Source organism: Rhinichthys klamathensis, unplaced genomic scaffold, assembly GCF_029890125.1.
Source record: "Rhinichthys klamathensis goyatoka isolate OS25496 unplaced genomic scaffold, OSU_Roscu_1.1 h1tg000446l_1, whole genome shotgun sequence".
Taxonomy (NCBI): Eukaryota; Metazoa; Chordata; class Actinopteri; order Cypriniformes; family Leuciscidae; genus Rhinichthys; species Rhinichthys klamathensis.
In genome coordinates this window covers 364,397-382,365 of record NW_026606941.1, presented here as the reverse complement: position 1 = coordinate 382,365, position 17,969 = coordinate 364,397, and positions in this window count along the sequence as shown.

The window sequence follows — 17,969 nt, the reverse complement described above, 5'->3', positions numbered from 1 at the left end:
AAGTTTGCAAAAATATTTTAAGTATTCTCCTTCCTTGCAACATTTGCATAGTTTATGTATGTTTTATATGTATTGTATAGTATATGTATATATATATATATATATATATATATATATATATATATATATATATATATATATATTTATTAATATAGTTTTCTCACCTTTGTATCTGCTTGCTTTCTGGTTGAATGCAATATTGTTCTGCACAGCTTTAGACCAATATTTGTTGTAAAAAATGTAAAAATCAGTAAAACACTAAAAATAGGTTATACTCTATTATTGGGTAAATAAACTGGTTGAAAAATTGGTAACACTTCCTTGTCCTGTTACCCATGTACATACTATGTACTTATTATAGTAATTACAATTACTGGGTAATAACTAGGTACTAACCCTGAACCTACCCCTAACCCATGTACTTATACCTTATATTAGCCAGTAGTACTTTCTAGGGAAGTACACTGTAAGTACACGTAAGTACTGTACTGTAAAAGAAAGCGTTACCGAAAAATTAACACTAGTATTCAAGTTTGGGGCCTGTACGTTTTTTCTGTACGTCTTAAGAAGTCTTAAGCTCACCAAGGCTGCATTTATTTGATCATATAAATACAGTAAAACTCTAATATGAAATAATATTACAATTTAAAATTAATCTTTCTATTTTAATATATTTTATTCATGACAAAGCGGAATGTTCTGATTTTGGTGCTCATGTAACATTTCTTATTAATATCGATGTTGAACAGTTGCTTAATATTTTTGTGGAAACAATAATAGATTTTTTTAAGATTCTTTGATGAATATATTTGTCACACATGTTGGTTTCATTGGATACTTCTCATTTCTTATTTGTGCACTCTCGTTTCCTTCCCTCGTTTCCTTTCCTTGCGTGTTTGCTCCACCCCCTTAGGATACGAGGGAAGGATACACCTGTGTATCCTCGTTAATGTCTCCTCTGGAAGATTCCTCATTTCTCGTTCCTTGCCTCCTCATGGTGCAATAGAGAATTGAGTTTTCCTTCAAGATGGCTGAATTCGATCGTTTTCCGGGTCACGGGCTGGAGGACGTAGGAGCGAGGAAACGAGGAAGCACCAATTTGAGTATTAAGAAGCACCCAATTGCTACATCCCAATTCGCCTACTTATACTACGCCCTAAACGTATGTATGCTTAGGGACATACTATCACGTCATTCAATTGCGTCTTTAACGGTTGCTCTCTGTCACATCTTGTCAACGTAAACTGGCCTGTGGCTGTCAATCATCTTGTCACAGTTAAAATCCTCCACATTTCATTTCATTTCCTACCGTATCGGAGAGAAATGCAGTAGCACAGTGATCTGCAGTCTTTCATGCGGAGAACTCTCCTCATATTAATGCATAATAATGCATTTAAAGTTAATGGCCAAACAGATCAGTCCACATTGTTATTGCAGATGAAATATAACTTTTTTTTTTATCAAGTTAAACTTTGATTAGTAGTTACTCAAACCTTTATCTAAACTTCTCACCATCGGTCATGCATATCCGCCATTTTATTTTTGTAGTTTTTTTAAATACTTTTTGCTTGTGTTTGTAGTTCTGACCCGAATCCTCCTCCAAAACGCAATGGGCTGTGGGCAATATTAGCCTTTAGTTTAGAGGGAGCACGGATCCACACTTCGAAAATCTACCGGAAATAGTAGACCATCCGGGGACTTTTGACATACTATTTTCAACATGCTTTGGGACACACTTATTCTAATCTCACATACTATTTAGGATGGATAGTATGGGCATTGGGACGCAGGGATTGTATTGGTTTGGTTTAGTTTTATTTCCTGTTTCCTTTAGGTTCCGGTTTCCTCCTTAGTTTAGGTTCCTGTTTCCTCTTGTGTCTGTTTAATTTCTAAAAAGAAATTGAATCATTTTGTTTGGCTTTAGTTATTTTTAATTTGTTTCACTTTCACTATTTTTCAGTCACAGTATAAATGGGTCTTTTGTACAAGCTGCCTAGCCATTGATATTCAAGGCTGTTGTTGTTTTTCTCCTTAAAGTCCGGAACACACCAGCCGATCGTCGGGCCGTTTTTGAGCGTCGGCTGTCTGGCTTTTTTGGGCCGATTCAACATGTAGCTAGAATCGGTGTCGGGCCGTCGGTGAGAGAGATAACTCTAATTAGCTGTTCAGCTTATAGTGAATGAGACTAATACGAGAATAATAGCAAAACAGCGAGCAAAGAAGTCAAAACGGTACAGATAGAAGGCTAATGTTACGTCATCTTACCTGAGTGTTCCTTGGCAAATATTTCAATATTAACATGAGTGGAGTGGAATAAAGAAAGTGTTTAGCAGGATTGATATTCAAACGTAAGCACGTACTGCTTTGTTTACTGTTTGTGTATCTGCAGCCTGCAGCGTCGGTTTCCCTTTTTGAATGACGAATATATAGACTAATATATCTGCAGAAATAGACAGTTGTCTCATTCACACACCAACGCAGATCGCGCATGCTAGCTCACATTAAGCTGTAGTTCTCTCGGTGTGTGCTTTATTGATGAATGAATGCAAGGACTACCTTGAGCTCTGAACGACTACCCTCAGCATTTATACTCAAGGGTCAAAGTTTAGAATATCCACTATTAGACATCTTGAGCTCATGAACTCTCTTCTTTACTTTGATGTGAGGTTGAGGAACAGGGCCGGAGCCGTTTTGACATTCCATGTGGAATCTATATTACAGCCAGTCAAGATGATAAAGTCTTCCCCCCTGCTGACGCACACAGAGAAATCGGCCTTTACGAGCCTGTGCAGTGTTTAGAAAGGTGTCAGCTGCCTGTGTGTGAAGCTTGCATGGTGCGCTATTTCACTCGAAGGGTGCTATTAACTGTGCAGCATCTCACACCTACGTGCTGTAAAGTTAGGAGAGACTGGGCTTAGGAAAACACTCTCAGACACCCATGGTGTCAGCCCTCTCACCCCACTGTTTACATTCCTCTCTCACACAGCATGGGAAATCACCCTGTGTGTCTGCCACCAAAACAGCATTACCCTCTGCTCAAAGAGACCAGTGATTTAGAACATAATTGCATAATTGTTTCAGCCACAGATTCTCTTGGTATTCTATTCTGTTGTTCTATTTTGTGTCTACTGATGGCATTGTGTTTACCATAGTATTTGAATGGATGTACAATTACATGTAAAAAAACATGTACAATATCTTTTAAATTAAAATTTGTAAAAAAAAATTTCTCTTATTTTATTTAAAGCTGCAGTCCGTAATTTTTCCTCTTTGTCGCCATCTCTGTTCGAAATCTGCAATTGCAGTTATTCGCGGAATTATCAACTTTACGTGGGTTGTGCCACGGCACGTTACAGCGCGGATGAATCCAATGTTTTGAGGAGAATGTGCAGCTGTCAGTCACCGCACCAGTGTGGATACTGTCATTCGCAATCACAGATTATACTTTTTGGAAGTATGACCAACATAAAAAATTTCACCGGAAAATGTCATCTGAACAAGTAAGAGTTGACCCAAAAAAGTTACGGACCGGAGCTTTACAATTTAATTTAATTTAATTTAATTTTATTTTATTTTATTTTATTTTATTTTATTTTATTTTATTTTATTTTATTTTATTTTATTTTATTTTATTTTATTTTATTTTATTTTATTTTATTTTATTTTATTATCTTTTATTTTATTTTATTTTACCTGCAGTTGATACCTTAGGTATCTGTGAATTAAATTAAGTTTTGTTGGTGTAACCAATAAATTTAGGTTGATTCATTGATATTAATTTTTTTTACTTGAATAAAATAAGTTAAACATTACAACACATTTTTTGGTTAACGTTTTTTCCCAATATTTTAGAATATTATTTTGTTTTAAATAATGTGTATATAGTCAATGTTAATGTTTTAATTTTTTTTGCCATGCTAATTAATTTTTTTTTTACTTTGAATTATATATCGTTCTTAATATTTGTTTTAAAGAAATGAATGCTTTTATTCAACAAAGATGCATTAAATTGATCAAACGTGACAGTAAAGACTTTTAGATTATTACTTTTTTTTAAATAAATGCTGTTCCTTTGAACTTTCTATTTATTAAAAAATCCTGAAACAAAATTGAAATAGAAAACAGTTGCTTTAAATTGTAATATTATTTCACAATATTACTGTTTCTACTGTATTTTGATCAAATAAATGCAGCCATGGTGAGCATAATGTTCAAAAACTTTTGAACGGTAAATATATATTATATTGAGCCATGACCCATTAATATAACTATAAACTTTGTTATATAATCTGTAATATGAATAAATAATTACAGCAGTATATTACAAATCTCTTTATGAATCATAAAAAAAGTTTCATACCACATGACTCACAGTTGCGCTTTTGCATAACTGATAAGATCACAGCCGGCTAATAAACATATATGGAAAGCGAGAGGGGTGGGGGTGGGGGTGTAACCTACCAGGGTGACGGAGTATATATAATGGATCTGCATGTGGATGACTCATCATATCCTTGATGTGATGATAGGTTTGGAGGTTTTCCATGGCAACAGGAACAGTTCTATACAGGGGTCCCGTCTAACTGCGTAGATGGGTTGATAACAAGTGATGCTTAATTACGTAGACTCCCTGTTTTATTTTTTATTCAATGTTCACAGTCAGCTGACACTGCCTGGATGGTAAACAACATTAAACAATCTCTAAACGATCCTCAGAACAACAAGTGAAAGTAGTTATCAGAGCGTGGTGAAGTATATCAAACCATCTGTCTATGATAAAGCGATGTTTAACGGTTACATACAGCCGTTTCTTCAGTGGCAAGCACTGTTTACACTAATAACACTGTGTGTATAGGCCTACACTAATTATTATTCCTTGGTTTTTTTTTTTGGCAGAGAGATTGTGAAGCCTCTCTGATGTGAAAAGCAAAGAACGCTGATGCACCTGGTTCCTGGACATTCCAGCACACCAGAGTTTTCCCTGGATGGAATCAAATGTGTTCTGGAAAGTAGGTAGCAACATGGACATCACCCCAGGAAACAGATGTGAGGAGGGGAGAGAGAGAGGGAGAGAGAGAGAGAGAGAAAAGAAGGGGGTGGGGGCGGCTGCCTGAGGAGATAATGTGTGACTGGAAATACAATGAGCAAATGAGAACTTTTCACTCTCTTTTCTTTCTCTTTCTTTCTCTCGCTGGGATGCCCCTCTGCCAGCCTCAGCAGACTGTACCCTGATTAATCGCTGCTATAATGTTGCAAGATTAATACAGAGAGCAGCTCTGTGGTGCTTCGGGAAGCAAATGCAAAGTACATGGTGGGGGGCAAATGCTCAATTTTTCATGGGTTGGTTGCTGCACCTGTGCATGTCTGATCAGCAAGATGATCGATTTTGGCCAGGGGATGCATCCAAATACTTTAATATTAGGTACCGAATTTGATGAAACACTTCTTGACTTATGCAGGTGTGTAGTATGAATGCATTCCTAATCATACTACTTCCACCATCCCATGCAGCTAACGGGGAACATTCTCAGAACTTTTTGTCTATACGTTCCGGAAACGGTTCTCTACAAACGTTCCTCAGTAAAGTTCATAGAGCATTTCTTCAGTCATCTGGTCTTTACTAATGTTCTCAAAACATTAGCACATAAACGTTATTCATATTGTTTTTACGTTTTTTTTTTCTGAAACGTTTCAGTTGGATGCTCATCGAACATTTTTCCAATTTTCAGAAAGCTTCAGAATGTTCAGAGAACGTTCAAAAGTAACGTTCCCAAAATGTTTGCAGAATGATCAAATGGAATGTTTCCTTAATGTTCGCATAACCAAGAAAAACAAATTGGCATTTTGAACGTTCAGAGAACAGAAATAACATGTTCATAACTTAAAGGTGCTGTGTTTCTTTTTTTCTTTTTCTTTTTTACTGTACTTAAGTCAAGTCAAGTCAAGTCACCTTTATTTATATAGTGCTTTTTACAATACAGATTGTATCAAAGCAGCTTTACAGAGATAACAGGAAAATAATGCAGTAAAGTTTGTTTCACGAAAATAGCGTCCAACTTAAGTAAGTTAAGTGATGGTTCATTTTTGTTGTAAAAATTGTTTCATTTATACAGGCGCTCTGGAGAAAACCGTGATGTCATCGTCCAGGTTAGTTCAGTTCTCATATAATGGTGTCAATGCAGGCAGATCAATAATATTGTTGAATATTAAATTAAATGTCCCCAACTTAAGCATAAAAATACCATAATATGTTTGCAGAGAATTAGGAAACATTTTCAAATACTCCGAAAAACAATGTTACAGCCAGTTATTCTACTTTGAAATGTGCGTTCTGTGTCAGAATGTCTGTTTTGGTTTTGGTCTGTGTGATCCTGCCCGCTGCCAATTTACCCAATAGTATTTCGACACCCCGGGTTGCCAGTTGGAGGAAAACACCGCATACTGCAGCCATGGAATCCAGCATACGAACTGGGTCAGAGATCACAGATTCTACCTGACCTAAAAAGCCTCTGCATTAAAAACATTACAAACGTATACATTAGCTGATCAATTGCGTAATCTGGCAACCCATGTGAGCTCTGAGTCTGAGGAAGAGGGTGAAACAACTCTCCAATATTTCATGCGCTAGCTGTCAAAATGGCATACTGCATATCAATCAATCAATCAATTTTTATTCAAGACACAAAGGTCCATAGAGACAACACCATACAGATATAAATAAATAAATAACAATACAAACAGTAAGAAATGATGCGGAAGTGGCATCATTTATAAAAACATATACAGGCTTCGGGTCCAATGTTTCCAAAAGCAAGATGTATACCTTGTGTCACTCTTAGAAACATCAGCTATGGATACTTGGCATGTTAGCAAAACATTCTTAGAACAGATTTTTGTTAGCTGGGATGACGGCGTTGTCCTTTGACCTGTGTGTCTTGACAAGCACTCCAAATAATTGGCAATCCATGAAGTATCCATTACCACCATGTCATTTTGTAGCTCATGATAACTTAGAGACACAGATCGGGTGTGCACATAGACAGAGCCATGAATTATCTTGTTGTTGATGATGATACGCAAAAACATGACTCGATAATCATTCACACGTCATGTGTCTCATGTGGTGTACTTTTAACTGATAAGATCCTCCTTTTATCAGGGTGCAATCCTAACAGTGTCCTCTCAACAGAAATCTTGTTTCAGACAGCAGGATTTTGGGATTTGGTTGGCTGGCTCAGAGATACTCTCTTGGGGAGTTTGGACTCATCTGATTCCTTCCCATCAGCAGAGTGCTCATGCAAACAGTGGATGAATGAAATCACAGCTCTGCTCACATATCACAGCACATTCCCTGCCTCTCATGTACCAGGCGAGAAAGCACTGTGTGCAGATTTGAGAAGGACATTGATTTAGATTTATAAAGGTGCTGTGTGTCTTTTACAGACTTGAGCAACAATGGAATGGCTCATAAACAGTTGCGATGCTAAACGCGGAAAGAGTCCAGACGTATCAGTCAAAATGTTTCTGAGTAATAGCTCAGATAAGTTGAATTCCTTCTGTATCTTTCCTCCCATATAACATTCCCTCACAAGGCGAGCCGCCAATTTTTATGCTTTTACAACAGACAGACATTAGGGAGTTTCACTTGTCACTCCTATAAAAACTAATTTTATCTTTTGGCCAGATTTAAGAGCGCTTGTATTTCAAAGATAATCCCCTGAAGTGATATCTCTCACCGCACTTTGAAAATAACCTAAAAACACACTAAGTGATCCTTGTTGTTGTTCAGTCGACCCTTAGTGGTAAGACTCTGTTCTGGACCTCAGAGTGTCCTCACGCTGTGTTAATCTACTCGAAAAGGTCACCCACATGGACATCAGCCCTCCAGACGCACCACCTGTCTTCTTCTCGAATGAGCTTACACCACTAGCTTTACTGTGTAGGCATAGACAGTCACACATTATCTGTCCCTAAACGTAGAGTCTAGACAGCAAAGATCATTAGGCTGCACAATTATGCTTCCTAAGATAGCCTACCTAATTTTGGCCAAATTCAAAAGCAGCATCACATGTATCCTTTGTGAATTAGGCAATCCCAATGCATTGTGACAAGCTTGGTGAAAAAAATAATCCTAAAAGGTGGAATAGTCAAGAGAAATAATGACTGTAATATACAAATTATTTTTTTATTACATAAAGCACTGATTTTTAACGCATTACATACAGTATATATATAATTTTTAGTTTTTTATTTATATATATTAATTTGTGTATTATATAATTTATATTATTTTTTATTATTTTTTAAATATATATCATTTATCATTTTTTTTAAATATACATATGTACACACACACACACACACACATGTATTTTTTAAATAATTCTTTAAATTCAATTTAATATAAATATTTTACATATTTATAATAATTCAATTTGGTTTATATATATATATATATATATATATATATATATATATTAGGGCTGTCAAATGATTAACCACGATTAATCACATCCAAAATAAAAGTTTTTTTTACATAATATATGTGGGTGCACTGTGTATAATTATTTTGTATATATATAAATACACACACATGCATGTATATTTAAGAAAAAAATATTATTTATATATAAAATATTTATATTTATATATAATATAAATTATATATAAATCTATATACAGTATATACATGAAAATATTTCTTAAATATATACAAGCATGTGTGTGTATTTATATATATAAAATAATTATACACAGTGCACCCACATATATTATGTAAAAAAAACTTTTATTTTGGATGTGATTAATCGTGATTAATCATTTGACAGCCCTGATATATATATATATATATATATATATATATATAATATATATATAATATATAGGCCTATATATATGCATTGTGACATGCTTACTGAAAAATAAGTAAGGTGCGCGATGAGACAATAAAAATATTGACTATAAATATATCACTTTTTTAGTTAATTTTTTCATGAATTTATTTTTAATGAATTATTTAAATTCAATTTAATAAATGTAATTTATATATTTATAATTTTATATAGGCTATTACTCAATTTAGTGTGTATACTATATATATATATATATATATATATACTCAATTTAGTGTGTATATATGGTTGTGGTCAGAATGAATGGCACCCCTGGTAAATATGATCAAAAATGGCTGTAAAAAATAAATCTGCATTGTTTATCCTTTTGATCTTTCATTAAAAAAATTAGCAAAAATCTGGTTGCTTTTGTCCAAAACACGCTGGCCATAATTATTGGCTCCCTGTTATTAAATACTTTTTGCAACCTCTTTTTGCCAAGATAACAGCTCTGAGTTTTCTCCTATAATGCCTGATGAGTTTGGAGAACAACTGACCTGAGATCAGAGACCCTTCCTTCATAAAGAATCTCTCCAGATCCTTCAGATTCACAAGTTCATGTTGGTGCTTCTTCTCTTCAGTTCACCCCACTCATTTGGGTTCAGTTAGGGGACTGGGACGGTCATGGCAGAATTTTCATTTTGTGCTCAGTTACCCATTTTTTGTGTTGATTTTGATGTTTGTTTTGGACCGTTGTCCTGATGGAAGATCCAACCACGGCCCATTATAAGATTTCTAGCAGAAGCGGTCAGGTTTTGGTTTTTTGTCTGTTGATATTTGCTAGAATCCATAATACCACATATCTGAACAAGATGTCCAGGACCTCCAGCAAAAAAATAGGCCCACAACATATAAGACCCAGCAGTATATTTAACCGTATCATGCGGGGTACTTTTTATCCCTGTTTCTTGGAGAGTCTTTGGCCACTCAAACTCTCCTCCTCACCGTGCATTAAGACACTATAGACACATGTCCTCTTCCAGGCAGATTCGTAACATCTTTATTTGATTGGAACTTCTTAATTATTGCCCTGATGGTCAAAATGGAGATTTTTAATGCTTTAGCTATTTTCTTACAGCCACTTCTTATGCATATTATGCACATCAGAACTATATTCTTTGGTTTTACTCATTGTGATGGATGATTAAGGGAATTTGGCCTTTTTGTTTCCTCATATTTAAACTCCTGTGAAACAAGAAGTCACAGCTATTTCATGTTCCTAGTAACCATGGTGTGCTAAAAAAAGTAAATATTAATGGGAATATACTATATATTTTACTCGTAAAAAATTCTAGGGGTGCCAATAATTGCGGCCAACGTGATTTGGAGAAAAACATTTATTTCATAATGTGACCCCCCCCCCCCCCCCCCCCCCCCCCCAACTTTCAATTCTTTTACTTCAATGGAAGGTTAGATTTTTGCAATTTTTTGTAATGAAAGATCAAAAGATCAAAAATAAACAGTGCAGATTTATTTTTTACAGCCATTTTTTAAAAATCATATTTACCAGGGGTTATAACCAGGCCATTTATTTTGACCGCGTTGAAACATACTGAAAAAAAGGTGCGCGATGAGTCAATACAAATTTTGACTAGTTGCTGAAAAAACTTAGTGGAACAGGGCTACATAAACTCTATAGGAACAGATTATAAGGTCAGGAGACACACCACACGCACAAATGTCACGATAGGGTTTGGTAACACTCTTCAGTCTACTGTGGTGACAGTGCAGTCCGTGGATGGACATTTCCACTGTGTGAAACTGAGGGGTTGTACTGTTGTTTCAGTATTAGTTTATTGTGGGCATGTTTATTTGTGTTATAAATAACCCCCAGGGTTCATATGTGATTCAGTGATTCTTATCGGCTTGATACAATCACGCAGGTTTTTGCACTTACATGCTCTCATGCAAACACAGCCCATACAAACATTTGTATACACTGAGCATAATGTGGGAGTATTATTAATGAGGGGAAAATATACACATGGAAAACATCCAATAAGCCTAGTTTATTTTGGGGTGTTTTTTTTACAGCACAACAGCAGTAGAATTTTTTTTTTTTTTTGAAGTTCAAGCTATAATGCTACCCAGAACATCCCAGAATTATAATGCTTTATTCATAAGAAGTCTGGAACAGCAGAAAGTACAATAAATTCCCCAGTAGATTTCTTGTTCTCTTTTGTTGTTTTTGTTGTTGTTGTTTTTACTCCCTCCCTCTCTCTCTACTCTAGGAAAATGAGCAGAAGATAGTTGAGAGATGTCTGGTTTCTGACTCTGAAGAACAGGGGAGTTTTTGGAGAGACAGGCACGGGGCTGTCCCGGTCTGACAGAAGAACGGCAAGAGAAGTGTCTTACATTCCATGCTTCTGAGACACAAGATCTTTATTCATTTATCTCGCTAAAGTATTAACACTTGTTTTCAATGACATTTTAAGCACAATTTATTTATTTTTTAGAAAACAAGATGAAATATTAAAACAAATATTGATTTCTATCTTAGTGTTTTTTCAGGCTTTTAAAACTACAAGTATTTATTTTTAGATTTACCGTACTCTTATTAAGTGCACATTCTTCTTCATCATCTTCTCTTTATTATTATTGTTAGGAAAGGCCCCTGATGGGTTTTCCTCTGACTGAGTAAATCACTTGTCCTCCGCCCACAGTCTCACCCCCCTCAGTCTCTTTCTGTTTCAGCTCCGGCGTGAAGTGCATGATGCTCTCGTCTCCCTCGATTACATTGTCATCAGTTCTGCACACCTTGAAAACCGCACTGTTCTGAATGTCACCTCTGAAATACCCTGTCAATGAATCAAGCATAAACACCCACATATTTCTGGTCAAAAAAGTTCAGTTCTGAACAACTCAGCGTTGCCTGACTGTGTATAGCTAATAACAGTAACGTGTCTCATATGAGCCGAGCCAGCGGCATTCAGAATGAGGATGAGAAGCTGAAATGATTTTGAGAAACACCTCTGTATTTTCTTCTGAATTCTAAATTAATTTCATTTTTTGTAGCCTGACAGTAGTGACATGCCATTAAAAAAAATTCTTAGACTTGATTTTTTTCAGAATGGTGGTTTTGGTCTGTTAGTTAAGATCATAAATGCAGGGTGATTGGGACACTTTTTCCAAGTCATCTCATATACTGTATACAGTATCGATGATGGGAAAGTTGTGCTTCTCTGAATTCATTTTAGTCTATATTTTTTATTTTTCCATGTTAGTTTTACAGAAATCTGACTTAACTGTTTATTAAATATGTATCTGTTAAAATAACTGGAAAAGTGTTATTATCTTGAACGTCAATACTTCTGATTAGAGAAATGTATGCGATTATATTTCCAAAAATTCTATATGATAATCTTGGCTTTGTGTCACCAAAAAAAGATATCATTCTTTTTGCTGATAAAATATGTGTCAAACTAAATCTTTGTACTTTAAGGGAAAGTACAAAGTCGTGTCTAACAGAAGTAAATCTCTTTGTCTAAACATGTAGGAGATACATAAATCCACTGATGTTTTTATACTTAAACTTCAAGCCTTTGGCTTTAGTGCTGCTGTGAGGTGCATCTGGGATCCAGGCTGCCATAATAATCAGCAGGGAATGTTGTGGGAATTCCCCCTATCTGTTACTTTGGAATGTCTTATTGGTCTGGCATAATATTTGGGCCTGTAAAAAGAGAATGTTCAAAGAAAGAAAGAGTGAGAATGAAAAGGCTTTAAGTCAAAGCCAAGGACAGATGTTGTACTTTACCAAAGAATATAGTCTAAAACCTTTCAAAGCTGTTTGTTTGTCCTCTTTCATTTTTATTAATCTCTCAGACTTTTGATCGTTTGCATAGGACATGGACAAAGAAAAAAAAAACATACATTTTTAAAAAGCATTTTGTATAGCCTACCTATGTATTAATTCGAGTCAAATTTCCATTTGCGTCACAGTGATACATTTCCAGTCCAGATGGTGAATGAGCAGGGAGAGCGGGTCGTACTGACAGTAAGTTATTAATAATAAACAGTTTAAGCAAAGATCAGCCGTATGTGATTAATGGATAAGTCTGTGTCAGCGTATGAGAAATCAGTTTTTCTGCAACTGAGCTGAGTAAGTCAAGTAAATAAATAAATAAACAAATATAGCCTATTAAGGGGGTTGTAACAATATAGATTAGCAGAAAATATATTTACATAAATGTATTTCCAATATGTTTCAGTTGCTTTTAATTAGCTCATATGTTTATGGCCATTTTGTAAATTAATTTCCATCTAAATATATTTATATTGTCCAAAATATATTTTAAAAAAGTACATTTTGTATTTACCCAAAATGCATTACAAAAATTCTATCATTTGAAAGATTTAAGCAGAATACATTTTTAATTACAAACATGTTTCTTTAAGCAATGCTATATATATATATATGTATAAATTAACACCAGACATAATGCTTACATTTTTACCCTTGGTGTGGCAAACATAGCAAAATCTGATCTGAATACCTAGTAGAGAAAACTTTGGCAGTAACAAACGAGTAAAAAGAGGTGTCCACATCCTTGGCTGCTGTAGAAAGATCTTTCCTGCAATATTGATCCTATTAGTTAATGTTTTCGTCAAATGAGCCTGCTGCTGACGCATCAGATCTTGAAAGTCGAAACAAATCAGTCTTTAGGGAGATAGCATTGACCCCAAAATTGAGAAAACAGTGTTAAAAGTCGAACAACAATCTGACTTACAACAACAGTGTGACTTTCATCACATGTGCAATAAAGAATAACCAGACTGAAAAGGAAGCTGCCATTCTACACTTCATCAATTGTGCATGAATCAGTTCATTCAAACTTTGTTACATGTTTCTGGTTTAATGACAGACCCCTTTCACAAACAAATACGCCCTCATTATTTTTTGCTGAGACAAACTAGGGGGCTTTCCCTGAAAATTCTTCAACACGGTCCAACAAACAAAGGTCTGCTTATCTAGCCCTGCCCTGGGCCTGCGCCGGTGTCCAGAGGAAGTCCACAACAGTCTCCCATCACCCACAGCCCATACAATCCCTGCTTTTGTCAGGAAACACTGAACAAGCCAAAGGACAAGGCGCTGTTTGGTCTTCGGAGTTTTGCCATGTGGTGGGACTGAGGAAGTTAATAATTAAAACCAGTCACTAAACATCAGCAACTGCTCTTTCACTAGGTCTGACCACTTCCTCTGTGTTGATTACCATGAGGTTTTCCTTAAATATCCCATAAAATCAACATGAGTTTTGTGGCATTTAGTCTATGCCGTTAGCTCTACACCAGTAGTTCTAGGCCTTAGAAAACTTGCAACATGTCTAAAAAGAATTTTAATTAGTTAAATTAACATAATCTTAATTAAAATTCTAAAAATAACTCTAAAAATAAAGATACACAACATTAAACTAACAGACAGCGTTTTTGAGGTTTTTTTTAATACAACAGAATTACCAGGGGCACACATTCGAAAATCATCTTAGACATTAGTTGGAGTCAAAAGAGAAGAGAACCACTATGCTCCAAAAGCTGCATTTAATATTTACAGTCTTTCTCTTATAGGAAAACAGACCAAGGGCCCTATCTTGCACCCGGCGCAAATGACTTTGTTCACTGACGCATGTATCATTCCTATTTTGCACCCGCGCAAAGCGGGCTTTTCCCTCCACAGACGCACGCCGGTAAACTAGGAAATGAACTTGCGCTCCCTGGGCGGGTCGGCGCAAAAAGGAGGCGTGTTCCGGCCCAAACATTCCCTGGTGGTATTTTGCAGTTCCAGAAAACAATTGCGCCACTGACCAGAAAAAACCTAGTCTAAAGTCAGTGGCGCGTTGCGCGTACATTCAGATGCTATTTTAAGCGCGCATGCTTGGCCATAATACAGAGTGTGAACAACGTGCATACACTGTAGATGATTCTCTCATCAACACAGATGCATTTTATTTTTTGCAAATGATATATTATTATAAGGAAAAATATTAAAACACGAGGGAAATCATTGTTGTGTCCATGACAATTTGAAAAATAGGCATAAAGCTTACACATTTACCCCGATTATTATATGCATGTTTAACCGAAGCTAATTTGGGTGGGTTTGTCCCGTCCCCAATGTCACTTCTCTTTCTTTTACGGCCCTGACGAGAACATCGATCTCCTCGGCTGTGAACCGATTCTGAAGCGCGCCTGGTAAATGCGCCGTTATAATAGTTTTGCGCCATGGAACAAGCGCACCTCGTTCATCATGCTCTTAAAGGGAATGTGATATGACGCTCTTATTGGTTTGTTTCCCGTTACGCCCAAACCACACCTATGAATAATGAAGCTACTTCAGACAACCCCTTTTAGATTTGCGCCTGGCGCAAGAGGCATTTATCCCGCCGGGAAAATAGCAACAGCGCCGGGATCCGCCCACAAAGTTACTTGCGCTTTACGCTTTGACACTTGCGTTTCAGATCGTTAAAATAGGGCCCCAAAAGTATTGATGACTCATCCTGCACTACACAGATTTGGTCCAATCAAATGCTCTCTAGCATGAGAATAGCCCGCCCACTTACACAACTTGCAACAGGAAATAGAAAATCATGGTTAAAAGGAATGTTCACCCAGAAATGAACATTCTGTCATTATTTATTCACCCTCATGTTATTCCAAACCTGACTTTGTTCTGATATTTTGAAGAATGATTCGACTGTTTTTGTCGGTGGAGTTCAAAACAACATACAACTTTGTAGCCTATGGGACAAAAAAGGGAAGTCATACAGGTTTGAAACAACATGAGGACAGAATTTTTCATGTTTTGGCTGAACTGTCCCTTTAAAAGTTTTGACGTAACTTAAGCCTGTTAGCTACTAAAAATAAGGGATGAGCCCTTCATCCACAGGCAGTGTTTGTATAAGGGTCTCTCAGTTTATTTACACTGTAGAGCATATGAGTGATATCAGGCCAGCAGTGTCACAGTTAGTATTACTCAGCAGTGACTCTCTCAGCACAGCCCACCAGCTGAACTCCACCAAGGAGGGGGCAGGGGGCAGTGGGATTGGGCCAAGGAAATGGAGGAAGCTGTCAAAAGGAAACTAAACTCCTGTCTGACTCCATTTTTTTGTTGTGGTTCCCGAATGTGATTCACTGGTTCTAAGACTACCTCTGGAAATACTGGCAAGTGGGTGACACTAGATTACTTAGTCAGAGTGAGAAATGCGCCCCAGCTTTTTACTGTTACTTTTTACTCACGCAGGTTTACTCAAAACATCAAACAACTACAACGTCAGGTTATGAGAGCTGTGGGATGTTTCATTTCATACTTTTGTCACAGTTAACACATTAGCAGAGTTGACAATGATTAACAATTAGACTACTTGTTTAACCTTTTTTATATTTTTGACAGAAGTCTCTTACGCTCACCACTGCTGCATTTGTTTGATCAAAAATACATAAAAACAGTAATATTGTAAAATATAATTACAAATTAAAATAACTATTTTCTATTTTAATATATTTTAAAATGTAATTTATTCCTGTGATGGTAATGCTGAATTTGTTCAGCATCGTTACTCCAGTCTTCAGTGTCACACGATCCTTTGGAAATCATTCTAATTTGACGATTTGGTCAAAAACAGTTCTTCTTATTATCAATGTTGAAAACAGTAGTGCTGCTTAATATATATTTTTTTCAGGATTTTTTGATGAATAGAAAGTTCAAAAGAGCATTTAATTGAAATATAATTTTATAAATAATGTCAATTGTCAATGATCAATTTAACCCATCCTTGCTGAATAAAACTATTAATTTAATTCATTAATTTGTTTTAAAAAAAATAGGTATTTTCGTGCCATAACATGGACAACCACTTGTTCTATGAAACATTGTGCATTTAATTGTGATTCAGAAAAGATGTTAATCTGACACCATGATTAAAGTCAATGAAAAATGCATCAGTGTCTCAATGAATAATGCAGAGAAAAATAATACTTTGATATGATGATAATAGGTCAAAATCTCAATTCGGGTCTGAATCTGTCTTTTTTTAAATGGATTAAATGCCCTTAAAAAACATTTCAGTTAAAAAATGTTTTGTATTATATTTAGTAGCAAAAAAATAAATATGTTTAGTTTTTAGCAACTTTCCACTCAAAAATTAGAGAGGTGAAGTAATAAATTACTTTAAATCTGTAATATAGCTTTTTCTTATTGTGATACTTCATCTAAAAATTAAAATTGTTTCATTCATGTCATTCCAAACGTATAAGATTTTCTTTCTGTGGAACAAAAATAGTTTCAATTAAATATTTCTATGCAATAACAATTAATATTGACTGTGATTATTAATCTTCAGAAATGCCCAAAAAAAGCCAGTTCTTTTCAACAAACGGTTCACAATTCTGAATGAACTCATTACCAAATCTTGTGTTCTTACATTTAAAATGACATGAGGGCAAATAAATGATGAACTATCCCTTTAAAACAGCATATTGTGACGTTAAAGGTCTTTGTTAAAGGATTTTCTCATGATTGACAAGGTTACCTCAGTTCCAGTTTGAGTAGGCCTAGGCTGATTCAGTGCTCCTCCAAATCTTTAAGTTGGCTGACATCATTAGACCTGAAGTACATAGTATTTTAGTTGAGTAACACTAGACCCCTCAGGTTCACTGAGTACAGATACAAAGTTAACCTCGGAGTTGAATTCCGGATTGTTTTGTTAATGAGTGCTACTAACTCCTTGTGCATCAAAATCACATGTTGAACTAGAGATTTAATTGAAGGTGCGAGTTTGTGCTGTTTACGTTGCAGAACAAAAAAAGACATTTTTTAACGTCCTCCCTGCTGCACTATATCGTCCGAAATCGCATACTGTCTGAGTACTACATTTGAATTTGAACTTACTTCGCAACCTTTATAAAAGTACGTTCTATATAGTATGAATGTGTGTACTATGAATGTAATTCGGACGAAATACATCCGCCATTTTGTCATTGTCATGATGTGACCTACCAGCATAAGTTTCATCGCTTCACCTCTATTCACAAATCCTCTCCCTTGGCCTCATGGTATAGTGAAGTGTCCATCGAATGCGCACTTCA